Here is a 12,822-nt window from a genome sequence, read left to right on the forward strand (position 1 = left end):
GAGGTGATTCTTCAGGAAGTGAATCTTCAGGTGGGTTGTTAGGGGTGGTGGAAGGAAGGTTGTTAGGTGGTGAATCTTTGGGTGGTGAATTATTCAATTCACCTTCGGATGACGAATCTTTGGGAAGGGTGTTAGGAGTGTTGGAAGGAAGTTTGTTAGGTGGTGATTCTTCAGGGAGTGAATCTTTGGGTGGGTCGTTTGGGGTGGGAGGAAGGTTGTTAGGTGGTGTATATTCTTTAAGAAGGGATTCTTTAGAATTGGATTTTTTGTATCGGTGGCCACAGAATGGGTCCTTATATTTTGGTGGTGTTCGTTTATTTGTGTTGTTCTTGGGGCAGGAATTTGTACTATTACCACCAAAGGGGTATTTACTTTCCTTCACAGAGGGGTATTTATTTTGTTTGTGCTGTTTTGTTTTTATCCTACTTCCACTTGTAGATAATGATGATGATCCTGCAACCGTGGTTATGGTGCTTGGATCGGGCAAATCATATAAATCACGTAAACAACCACTTCGTCGCCCTTTACTCCATGATGATGGTGTGGTATTTCCCCATTTTGCGCTCCATGTGGATGCGTTACATCCTGACGTGGTCTTTCCCCATGATGGGGTTGCGTGCACCATGACCTAAAAAAAAAAAAAGAGGAAGAGATAAGGAATGTGTGTTCATAAATCATAGAGTGTATAAGTATTACCATTAAAAAATGAAAGAAGGAGGGCGGGGGGAAGGGGAAGTTCCCTTCCCCCCCCCTCCTTCCTTCTAAGCCCCTCCTCACTCAGCAGAAAGAAACAAAAAAAAAAATTTTTTCTTTTCTCTCTTTATATTTTTAGCGCAAAAATGGAATGAAAAAATGTTCATTCATAATCATAATAATAAATGTATGTATCTGTTTGTGTGTCAAATGTGTGTATGTCACAAATATATATATATATTTTTTTTTTATTTTATATAGGTGTGTAACAGTTGCTGCAGCTGCAGGAGCTCCTATTATCTTACATGACGTGGATATTGCCAGAGGTAGAGTATCAAACTAAAAATTAGGACTTTCGCAGGGAATGGTGCCATTTTTATTTTGCTTCTTTTTTTTGTTTTTTGTTTTTTAATGTTAAAAAAAAGTGTTTAAAATGAAAAATTTCCTTTTTCTAATTTATATTAATAGGTTGTACGATTCTTCTTTTTCCTTTTTTTTTCTTTAATGTGAAATGTTTAATTAAGTCGTTTGTGCATATAACTTATTATTTGTTATTTGTGTGTGTTACATATATATATTTTTAAATAAAGAAATAATTTTATTACAACGTACAAAAATAATTATACATATGTAGAAAAAATAATCATTATTTTAAAAAAAGTACATTTTAAAAGTACATATTATGTTGTTTTCAAGAATTAGATAAAATTTTGGTTTTCATATTCCTGATGAAAAGAAAAGAATTAATATACACCCCTTTCAACTGTATGTCGCGCTTCCTTTAGCGATATAATAAGTTCGAATTACGTATATTTTGAAGAGTAAAATTTTGTTTGCGCTCCAAATTTCTACTTCTTTAATGTAGTTATAATGTTGAGTAAAAAGTATTTAAAATTAGAAAGTTAGATTTTTTGCATATGAGCATGTTAGGGAGAGTGGAATTTCTTCGTTTTCTGGTGTAGGTGTGTGTAAGGGGGGTGTAAGAAGCAGGTGGAATGAGTGGAATTTTTTTCAGGTGTTGGTTGTGTGGAAGGGGGTGTAAAGGAGATGGATTTTGTTCTTAGGTGTGAAAGAGGGTTATAAGGGGTGGGGGAAGGGGTGGAATTTTTTTCAGGGTGTGGGGGGTTAGTAATTCTACTTAGGTTTGTAGCGGCGTTAGGTGGGTGTAAGGAAGAGGTGGAATTTCTTCTTTTTTAGATGTGTATGGGGAAGGGGCATTATTATTTTATTTTACTGTATTATTCTATTTTGTGTGTAGGAACGCATTTTATTTTGGTGTATTATTCTATTTTTAGTGTAAGCAGATTTTGTTTTATTTTAGTGTGTATTATTCTATTTTTAGTATAAGCTCATTTTATTTTAGTATGTGTGCGTATGAACATATGAAAAAAAATGCTTATATACCTGTATTATTGTTGATTCATCTGAATGAAGATGTTTATGTAGATGTTTATCACCTAGATGTTCTTTCATCTATATGATGATCTTGAGGATGCTGATGTATATGGGATGGAATATTCTGTTGTAGTTTCTGTTAGGTTGGTTCTAGAATATGTTTCTGTAGAAGAGTCGTCGTCGTCATCATCGAACTCATAAGATTCTCTCCTAAGAGATCTTTTTTTTCTGTTGTTCCCAGAGCGCTTATGTTTCTGAAAGGAGAAGTGTGATTTATACAAAAAAAAAAAAAAATGAAAAGGAGGTGTTATGGTGTTAGTGTGGTAGGGTGGTAGGTGGGTTGTTAGGTGGTGGGTGGGTTGTTAGGTGGTATGGTAGTAGGTGGGTTGTTAGGTGGTATGGTGGTATGGTGGTAGGTGGGTTGTTAGGTGGTATGGTGGTAGGTGGGTTGTTAGGTGGTATGGTGGTAGGTGGGTTGTTAGGTGGTATGGTGGTAGGTGGGTTGTTAGGTGGTATGGTGGTAGGTGGGTTGTTAGGTGGTATGGTGGTAGGTGGGTTGTTAGGTGGTATGGTGGTAGGTGGGTTGTTAGGTGGTATGGTGGTAGGTGGGTTGTTAGGTGGTATGGTGGTAGGTGGGTTGTTAGGATGGTGGTAGTGTGGTAGGTGGGTTGTTAGGATGGTGGTAGGGTGGTAGGTGGTAACATTGTAGTCGTTCTTACCTTGTAAAGGAAGGAAGCGAACAAAAATGCTGGTAATGCTATTGCTCCTGCTACAGCAGGAATGGCTGTCTCAGGAACAGACAGAGCAGATATTAGGGTGGCAAGAATTCCTCCATCCTTGGGAGAGTCTGCATGTAGTTTTTGTGGTGCTGCTACTGGTTGTGATAGTGTTGGTGCTGTGTCAGGTTCTGGTGGCTGTTCGGCGGGTGGTGGAGGAGGTTGGGGTGGTTTGGATTCGGTTTCCTTGTCAATTTGTTCAAATGTGGTACGCAACTCCTCCATTTTATTGAAAAATTTATCAGCTTTAAGATGCACTACGGGAGTTATTTCTTCCATTTCCTTCTTTGGAACTTCTCTATCCTCGTCATCCTTCCTACTTTTTTCATTACATGCACTCCCCTCATTTATTTCCCCCATTTTGTTTATAATGCCTCGATCCCTAAACCATCTACAAATATCCCGGAAAATATTAGTACCTCCATCCGTTCCATCCACTGTGAATGTATTTTCATATATACACTCCTCAGATTCCCATGGTTTAAATACCCCGTCTAAATTACTTATTGCTGTAAATACATAATTAATATTCTCCTTATTTATGCCAGATTTAAATACATATAAGTATAACCACAAGTTTAATAAATCACATGGTGCATACGGCTTAATGTTGCGCAAATTTACGTCTATCCCATTCAATTTATACGTGCTGTCGTTATTTCTTACTTTACCTAAATTCCTTATAAGAATTTTACAAAAACAATTGTGAAGATCACGTTCCCTGACGCCGTGACCTTCTACAACTTCGTCGCAAACGGCTGTGAAAACATAATTCTCATCGTCTTCATGTAGTTCCTTGTTGAATGCTTCAAATAGACCATACACTTGGTTCTTACCTATACCCTGAAAATACGAATGAAAAAGGAGGACAAGTATATATATTCCTTTTTATATATATTAATGTTTTACACTGACCACCCCTAACACAACCTTCCCTTCCACCTACCACAACTAACAACCTTCCTTCCACGAACCACCACCCTAACAACCGTCCTCTCACCTACCACCCACCTAACAATCCACCAACTACTACTTTCTACCTGGAGTGGAATGCATACATTATTATTAAATACTCCTTAAAATAAAAGAGATAAAAAGGAAGAACTGTGCTTACCCATCGGGTTTGAAAAAATTTTTCGACATTCTCGTCCACATTATCATCCTTTTTGTTGACCATTTTCTCGTCGATTTCAGAGGTGGTGTGCCTGCAGGAAGGGAAGTAAAAGATATGCAATTCATGTGCTCCGAAATAATGATCATCATGATGAAAGAATACGTTGGTAATTTTCTTGTTCCTTTTTCATTCAAACATTCAGTATCAACCTTATAATCACCCTTACAATAAACCTTATAATTAGTCTTACTTGTTGATTGGGAATTGGGTTCGGGGGGTTGTAGATTGGGTCTTTTACTTTGTTATTTTTGTTTTTTAAATTTCTTCCTGTGTAATTTTTTTCTTTCTATTTCATTCTCTCCCATTAGGATTCTGAATTCCTGTATTCCCTTTTGAAAAAAAAGAAAAAGAAGAAAATACTCACACTTTACTTATTTATTTTTTTTTTTTTCTTTATTCTTTTTTCTCTTAATACAGTATAATTTTGTGTACCCCCCTAAACAACTAAGTAGCAGGCCACATTGTTGAACCTAAAACCTGAACCTACTCTCACACCCTGAACCTCAATCCCCCTCACACCAACCCCCCACAATCACCTACCACAATTACACCACACTTAACCCCTCACACACTATCATTTCTTTCATTCCTTTTCCTTCAATCTCATTCCTTCCACACCTTTCCCTTCACTTCATACACTTCCTCCCGCCTTCTTCCTTCCTTCTCTCCTTTTCATTACACCTTTTCTTCTTTTTCCTTCTTCCTTAAACCTTCCCTTTTTTTTCTTCCTATTCCTTTTTTATTTATTCTTTCCTTTCTTCCCTTTCTTTTCTTTTCTTTATACCTTCCCTTATATCTTCATACTCTTTCTCCCATAGGTGCACACTCCTGCACACTTCCCCCTAAGCATACTTCTTTTTTTTTTTTTTTCTTCCTTCCCTTTTCTTTTTCCTTCCTTGCTTTTTTCATCCTTCCTTTTCTCTTCTTCCTTTCCTTTTCCTTCTTTCTTTCCTACTTATTCTTTCTTATTCCTTTCTTTTCCTCCTTTCCTTCATATTCCTTATTATTCCTTTCTTTTCTTTCTTTCCTTCATATTCCTTGTTATTCCTTAGACCACTTCCTTTCCTTCTTTCCTTCCTCCTTCCTCCTTCCTTCTTTCCTTCTTTGTATACATTCTTTTTTCCTTCTTCTTTGCATACGTTCTCTTTTTTTTTTCTTTGCATACGTTCTCTTTTTTTTTTTCTTTTCATTCATTCCTTAATTTTTTTTTCTTTTACTTTTCTTTTTAATTTTTCCTTCTTTAAAAAAAAAAATAAGCAACCTCACCTCCACCCTAACAACATTCCGTCCACCCCTAACACAACCTTCCTTCCACCAACCACCCCTAACAGGCCTTCCTTCCACCAAAAACCCCTAACAACCCACCTAACAACACACCTAGCAACCTTCCTTGCACCTACCACCCACCTAACAACCTTACTTCCATCCACTTCGTTCACCTACTTGCTTGAAAAAAAAAATGACTTCACAATATAATGTTGTTAATATTATGTGAGAGTTATGCACATACTATGTGCATAATTATTCATATTATGATGTGCATATATGTAGAGCATCCTCCCCCTTTTTATGCGCAGCTGCATATTGCGCAATAAACTTAGGTGATGTATACATAAGAATATATGTGTACATATTTTGCTATTTGAACTTATAGGTGAACAAATTAAAAGAATCATTACCTTCATATAGAGACTTCTACAAAAAGTTCAATGGAGGCATGTCCAACTGTGAGACCGGCACGGGGTGGCACACTCAAATAAAGTATAAATTAGAAGAGGATGGGGAACCTAATATTAAAAATCATGCCAAAAAAATTGTTGGAGCATTGTGTTATGTATATAAAATGAAGGGGGGGAAAAACCCCCCTCCTCCGCCCCAAAATAATGAGTATTGCAATTTTTTCTATTTTTGGGTCGGAAATATGTTATTTAAGGCATTTAAGGGTGATAGAACATCATTCAATAAAGCTATGGGAAAAGTTAAAACAGCAGTAGAAAGTAGTACAAGTGATCATGGTTGCACATTTTCATGCAATAATAAAAAGCACAGTAAATTTTTCACACAGAGAAAATTGTTATTTGAATACCTCAAGGATAAAGACACTATACATGAACAAATAAAGAATCGTGGTGGTGGTTCTTCCACCCGCAACTGCACTGAGAAGTACCATAAGTACTTAGAGAAAATTACTGATGCTTACACGACCATGAATGCACAACATACTGGGAAAACCGATACATTTTGCAACGAATTTGGGGAAAAATTCGAAGAATGGAAATTAAATGAAGTGGAAAAATTGAAATGTACGGTAATACCTACAACAAAGAATGGAGCAACATGAGTTGACTCCACAATCGAAACCAACAGTGCTCACCCCTCCTTTCCACAGTTATTCCATCTTCTGCAGCAGTATTACTAGGGTAACAAGTAATTGCTTTAGTTCTATATAAGGTATATATATATGACGAATATATGCATAATAACATTTTATTCATATTTACTTCTTTTATATATGTGCAGTAAATATAAAAAAGGGGGGAAAAGTATATGTATATATATATGTACATATTTGTACTCTTCCCTTATTTAATTCCTCTTTCTCCCTCCACTCCTTTCCTTTATTGTTAGTACAATCTTCTACCCTCCTGGGTCGGTAACTACTTTGCAAAGAACAATAAAAGTAGAAGTAGACGGAACACAAGAAAAAAAAGATCAATCAACCACGAATTGAACGACTCATCACACAGTTCAACAAAAATTACAACAGCAGCAGGTTCAGAATCAAATTTCACAGATAGTTCTACAGTATATTCTGCTCCATACACTGTTGCAACATCTACCAGGAAGGAAAGAACAAACAATAGCAGACCGCAGCAGAGACGAAATAATATTAGTTATGGTCGCATGTGATGTTGTATGTAACAACACACACATTGTAGCATATTGTTTGTAGAACACACACAAATGTGTGTGCAATCTCCACTTTATTCTTCTTCATTTTAAATAACATATATTATTTAAAACAAGTTTTTTTTTTTTTTTTTAAAGAAGGAAAAAACAAAAAAAACATGAAAAACATTGCTGTATTTACAACTTGTATAACAACAACAACAACAACAACAACAACAACAAACAACTACTACAACAATCCTTGCATAACAATACAATTTATAAGTTGGATTTACAACTTATAATTTGTATTTTTTATATTTGGAACGTTGGATGTATTTTTTTCGAGCTCTACAGTAGTAGAATCCAAGTAAAGCACCTATTGCAAGGAGTGTCATGATTGTAACAACTGAGTCTGCCCACGTTAGTTCTCTTGCTGCTCCATAGAAAACTTTAAGAGTTCCTACATTGGAGTTTGCAAAATGCAGAATGTACATACAGAAGAGTAGGATGACCAATATCAGCAGTAGTAAGGTTCTATGCTTAAATTTTCCATATTTACATTTTTTATACAACCTTCGACATTTGTCTCCAAAAGTGTTCTTATTATTTTGGTTCCTTCTTCCACAGGATGAATTCTTTCCTTCATATGGTAAATGTGTTAAATCTACTCTTGAATCGAACTTTGAATCAAAATTTGAAGTTGTTCTTTTATGTGGTTCATTTAGCATAGTGCTCTTAATGGGGTTGTCTTCATTACTTCCATTATAAAATTTACTCCGTAGTCGTGTTCCTACACTAGATTCGCTCGTCACCGATCCTGTAGTGCTCTCATCTGACGAATCATATGGGCCAGATGGGCTGGTTGTTGTACTACTACTTTTTGACATGCTACCCCATGGGGTTGCGTGTACCATGACCTAAAAAAAAAAAAAAGGGTGCACATTCATAATTTACATAACACATATAAAAGTATTACCATTAAAAAAGAAAGGAAGGGTTGGACGGAAGGAGGAAGGGAAGGATGTTTTCTTCCCTTCCACCCCCCTTCCCCCTTTTTCCTTTCACCCTTAACAACCTTCTTTCCACTCACACTCTTTCCTTCACTCAGCAAAAATGAATACAATGTTCATTCATAATCATAATAAAAATGTATGTATGTGTGTGTGTGTCACAAATTTTAAGAATGTAGTAGTTCTTATCTTACATGACGCTGATATTGCGCCCAGAAGAATAGGAGTACGAAGATGAGGAGTATTGAACGTTTTGCATAGGTTAAAGGTGCCATCATTTTGGTCCTCTTCTTTGTTTGTTTTTTTTTTCCTTTTCTTTTTTAATATAAAAAAAGGTTTTTAAAATGAAAAAATTTTTCTTTTCTAATTTACATTAAATAGGTTGTATGGATTGGTTATGATGATGATGATTATTATTATTATTATACATTTTTCTTTGTGTTGAACATAGAGAATGTGTTAAATTCAATAGTATTCTGTGCACGGCTGATTTACTGCCTCTTTTTTTTTTATAATGTGAAAAGTTTAATTTAAGTCGTTTGGGCGCATTTCATTAGTTATTCTTCCTTTTGTGTGTGTATATATATTTTTTAAAATGAAAAGGAATATAACATTACAACGTACAAAATTATATACATATAGAAAAGAAATAATCATAATTTAAAATAATGGTCGAAAAAAAAAAAAGAAAAAAGAGTAGTTCATTTTTTTTAATTGCACATATAATTATGTATGCTGTTTCAAAAAAGGAAGTTCGTTAGTATTTCTTCAAAAAAAAAAAATTAATGTGAGCATTTATTTCTTTCTCATTATATATTGTCGCCCCCCCCACTCCCTCCCCCCTTCTTCTTCTAACGGTGTGCAATGGAAGGAGGAGTAGCAAATTATGCTCACATATTTTGAGCATATTGCAATTATGAATGTTTGTGCTTAACATTTTTGTTCTTTAGAAGTGTTCAGATAAATGGGTGAATAGAAACAGCTAGAAAAAAAAATGAGTCGGATTTTTTGAACGTTGTTAGGAAGGAATGTTGTTAGTTTCTTCTTCTTTTTTTAGGAAATATGAAGAGAACATGGTAGAAACTTTTTTGCTCCCTTTTTTTTTTTTTTTTTTTGGGGGGGGACCTTTTTATCTTTTTTTATTTTAATAATTTTGTTTTTCCTTCTTTCTTATTTTAAAGAATATAGAAGGAAGGGCAAAAAAGCAATTACACAAAAATAGATATAAAAGAGAAAAACGAAAAATTAAACAAGAAGAAAAGAAAGAAGGAAGGAAAGGAAGGTCATTTTGCATCTTTCCTTACACTGTATATATAAACTGTGTTCACGGTGTTATTTATTGTTCCTTCCGTGGGAGTGGAACATCACATTAAATCAGTGTTACATTTCAAAATGTGTGTGTTCTACATATGTTGATAACGTATATTGGTCCCTTGCCGTGCACTACTTCTATTCGTTCCCCTTCCTCTGTTAGACTGTGTAGCACTGTATGGTGCAGCATAAGAATATACTGTAGTAGAATCTTCTGTTAAGTTCGATGACGAACCAATTGTTGTGGAATTTAATTCTGATGAAAATTCTGTTGATGTGTTGTCATAGTCACTTTCAATTGTTGTTCTCTTTCTATTGCTTTTACTGTTAATGCTGCTTCCACCAAAGAAGTTTTGTATGCCAGAGGGTAAGAGACCGTACTGAAAGAAAAGGGAAGGAAAAACAGAAAAAAAAAGGGGGAGGGGGGGTAGTATGCACATATGCAACATATGTATATATATGTACACACATATGTATATATATATATATGTAGATATATATATATATGAATATATATACATACATATACCTACATATATGCATTTATATATAGCTGTATTATAATTAAGTTAATTATACTTACTTTGTAAAGAAGGTAGGTAAGTGTTGGTAGTGCTGCTACTCCAAATATGGAAGAAACAATCATGGGAGCTGCAGCTCCTGGTCCACTTTCTTCCCTTTGTCCAGAAAAAGTGTCTAACGTTTCACTTAACTGTTCAGTGCAACTTCCAGCTGCGTCGTCGTCCTCAGGCAGTTGAGCAACTTTGGAAAGGGAGGAAGAAGGAGGAAGGAGGGGAGGAGGACCCCCTCCTTCCTCCTCCTCTGCCCCTTCCTCTACTTGGCATGTTAATTTTTCTAGTTTTTCCCCTTCGAAAAGTGTTTTATATGTTTTATTAAAATCACCACAAAAGCCATCCCCCACCTTGTCTGTGCAATTACCAGTTAGGGCAGTATATGCTGAAGTAATGGCATCTAAGTGAGCTTTATATTTTTTACTGCAAGAAGGTGTAGTAGGTTTAGGAGAAGGAGAGTCGGAACCAGAGAGGCCTAAATCCTGTTCTATCCTACCACGGTCGACAGAATATTCAAATACTATTCTTCTATTGTTAAAAGTGGTGAAGTCGTCTTCGCTAAGGACGTCTTTGTTGAGGGTAGGGTCTGGGAGGGGACATTTATGCTCCTCCTTAATGCCCTTAAGGAGGTTGTTAATCACCCTTATTACAGTCGAAAAATCAGTTGTAGCAGGAGGTTGTTTTAATTTTTTATGTAATAAGTAGCCTAACCAATAATTGAAAAATTGACAACGTTTACCATTGTCTGGTTCGTCCATTTCGTGCTTCTCTTTTTGCGTTTCTTCCACTTCTAACAATTCTTCCGTCTCTCTTTCTTCTTTTTCCTTTGTAGAAACATAACATAATGCATTTGCAATTACAGTTGCATATTTGTCGTGCGTAAAATATTCTTTTATTGCTTCCCTTATTTCTTTTCTGGGGAAAGGACAATAATAGCAATAATTGCCACCACTCTTAAAATTATCATAATACTTTACTCTTGAGGTTAGCACTTCTAAATTTTGCTTCTGCAAGTGTATGTAAGTGGAAGGGGTGGGAGTTATGTATATATATATATACATACATATATATATAACATATATATATACGTATATATGTACGTATATATACACATTATGAATGTAGGTGGTGGTTGGTGTTTTACCGTTAGTGTTGCTCCTTTTTTTGGTGCTTTGGCTGATTTGGATGGACAGGAATTTTCTTCGTCCTGTGTACATGATGCAAGTTCTTCGTCTTCCTCAGTGGCTGTAGTACATTCTAATTTTGGTAGTTGCTGATACGTACAACTACGCCTTCCTCCCATGTATGTATTTTTAAATTCTCTACAATAGTCATTTGGACCAGTCCCACAGGCACTACATGACAATGTATATCCTTCCTGCGCACCCCTCTTCAGCTGTGTTTCATACTTTCTGACAGAAGAATAATCATTACAATTCGCTGTGTCCTTCTGCAGAGCTTTAATGTTATATTCGTAATCGAAAAAATTTTTAAACGCTTCGAAGAGATTTTTCAATATTTCAGGATATATATTTGTACATTTCCTTTGGTACTGACCTGTCTTCCATGAAAATTTCTTTAGTGCATCGTAAATGTCTCTCATCGCATGCGTAAAAATTTGATCTGCAGGCAATTTTTCATTTATTTTAGTACATAACCAGAAGAATAAAAAATAAAAAGGTTTATAATATGATAGTTCGCTTCTCACTGTACATGCGTTATAATAATTTCTCACAATTTTCTTGGCCAATTCCTGATCAAATATCTTCCTTGTCTTCAGTGCTCTTTCTACTTTTTCTATTAGGTCCCCTTTACAGTATGGCATGTTTTCATACTGTCCCGAACAATTTCTATCCCTTTCGTACCCATTGTATATTACCTCTGAGGGTAAAGGAAGTGAAGCGGCCTGTGGTGGTTTTGCCATTTTCTTCCCATCTTCTTTTATATGTACATTCTTCTTTATGTATATATAATAAATTTATTTATGTGGGTGTTATTTTATCTATATGTGGGTTACTTAACTGCGTTATTTTATGTGGTGGGTGTTATTTTATCTATGTGGTGGTGTTATTTTATGTGTATGTGTGTGGTGGGTGGGTGTTATTTTTATATATCTATATAATAATAATAAATATATAATTTTTCCCTCTGGGCCCTTTTCCTTTTCAGGAAAAAAAGGAAGAAATTCCCATACATGTGTATATACTACCTATATTTTATGTTTTATTAATGCTTTAAAGTAAAATTGTTAGAACTTGTTCATATACCTATTGTACTAATCATAAATGTGCACAGAACACATTCTTCCCTCCTCCTGTATGCGTGCCCTCTTATTAATATTTAACAGAAAACGTGTATCTATAAAATAAGTGAACAGTATATAACTCATGGTATTGCACTGAATTATGTGCAGAAGGGAAAAATTTATATGCAGCACTTTATAAATAATACTTTATATTGAACCTTTCTTCCACTTATGAATATTTAGTGACAATGTGGGCATTTTTTTTTTCTCCTCTTTTTTTTATTCCGAGAGGTACACTACAATTCATACGTATGCAACCTGCACAGCTTTATCTGAGTTATTTTCATTCGCTCCCCCTTTACCTTTTTACAACACGGATCACATTATATATATACTAATGTTACGTTATTTTTTTCATTATTATTTTTTTTTTTCCATATCCACTCTCCTTCTTTTTCGTTAAGTACACTATAAATAAAATTTTATCATGTAGAAGGCATACATATTACCACCGCCTGAACCCACTTATTTCCTCCTTCCCTTTCCCTTTCCAGTGTATAGATTACATTTCATACAAATATTTTAATGTTTACCTTAATTTTTGTTCTTATTCTCTATTTTATTTTTTTTATTTTTATTATTTTTTATTTATTCCCTTTTTTAAAAATTTTTCCCTTTTTTATTTTAAATTTAAATAAAGGTTCTGGTTGTACTATTCATTTCTTGCAACTTCCATTCATGTTCCTCAATATGA

Source organism: Plasmodium coatneyi, chromosome 12, assembly GCF_001680005.1.
Source record: "Plasmodium coatneyi strain Hackeri chromosome 12, complete sequence".
Lineage (NCBI taxonomy): Eukaryota > Apicomplexa > Aconoidasida > Haemosporida > Plasmodiidae > Plasmodium > Plasmodium coatneyi.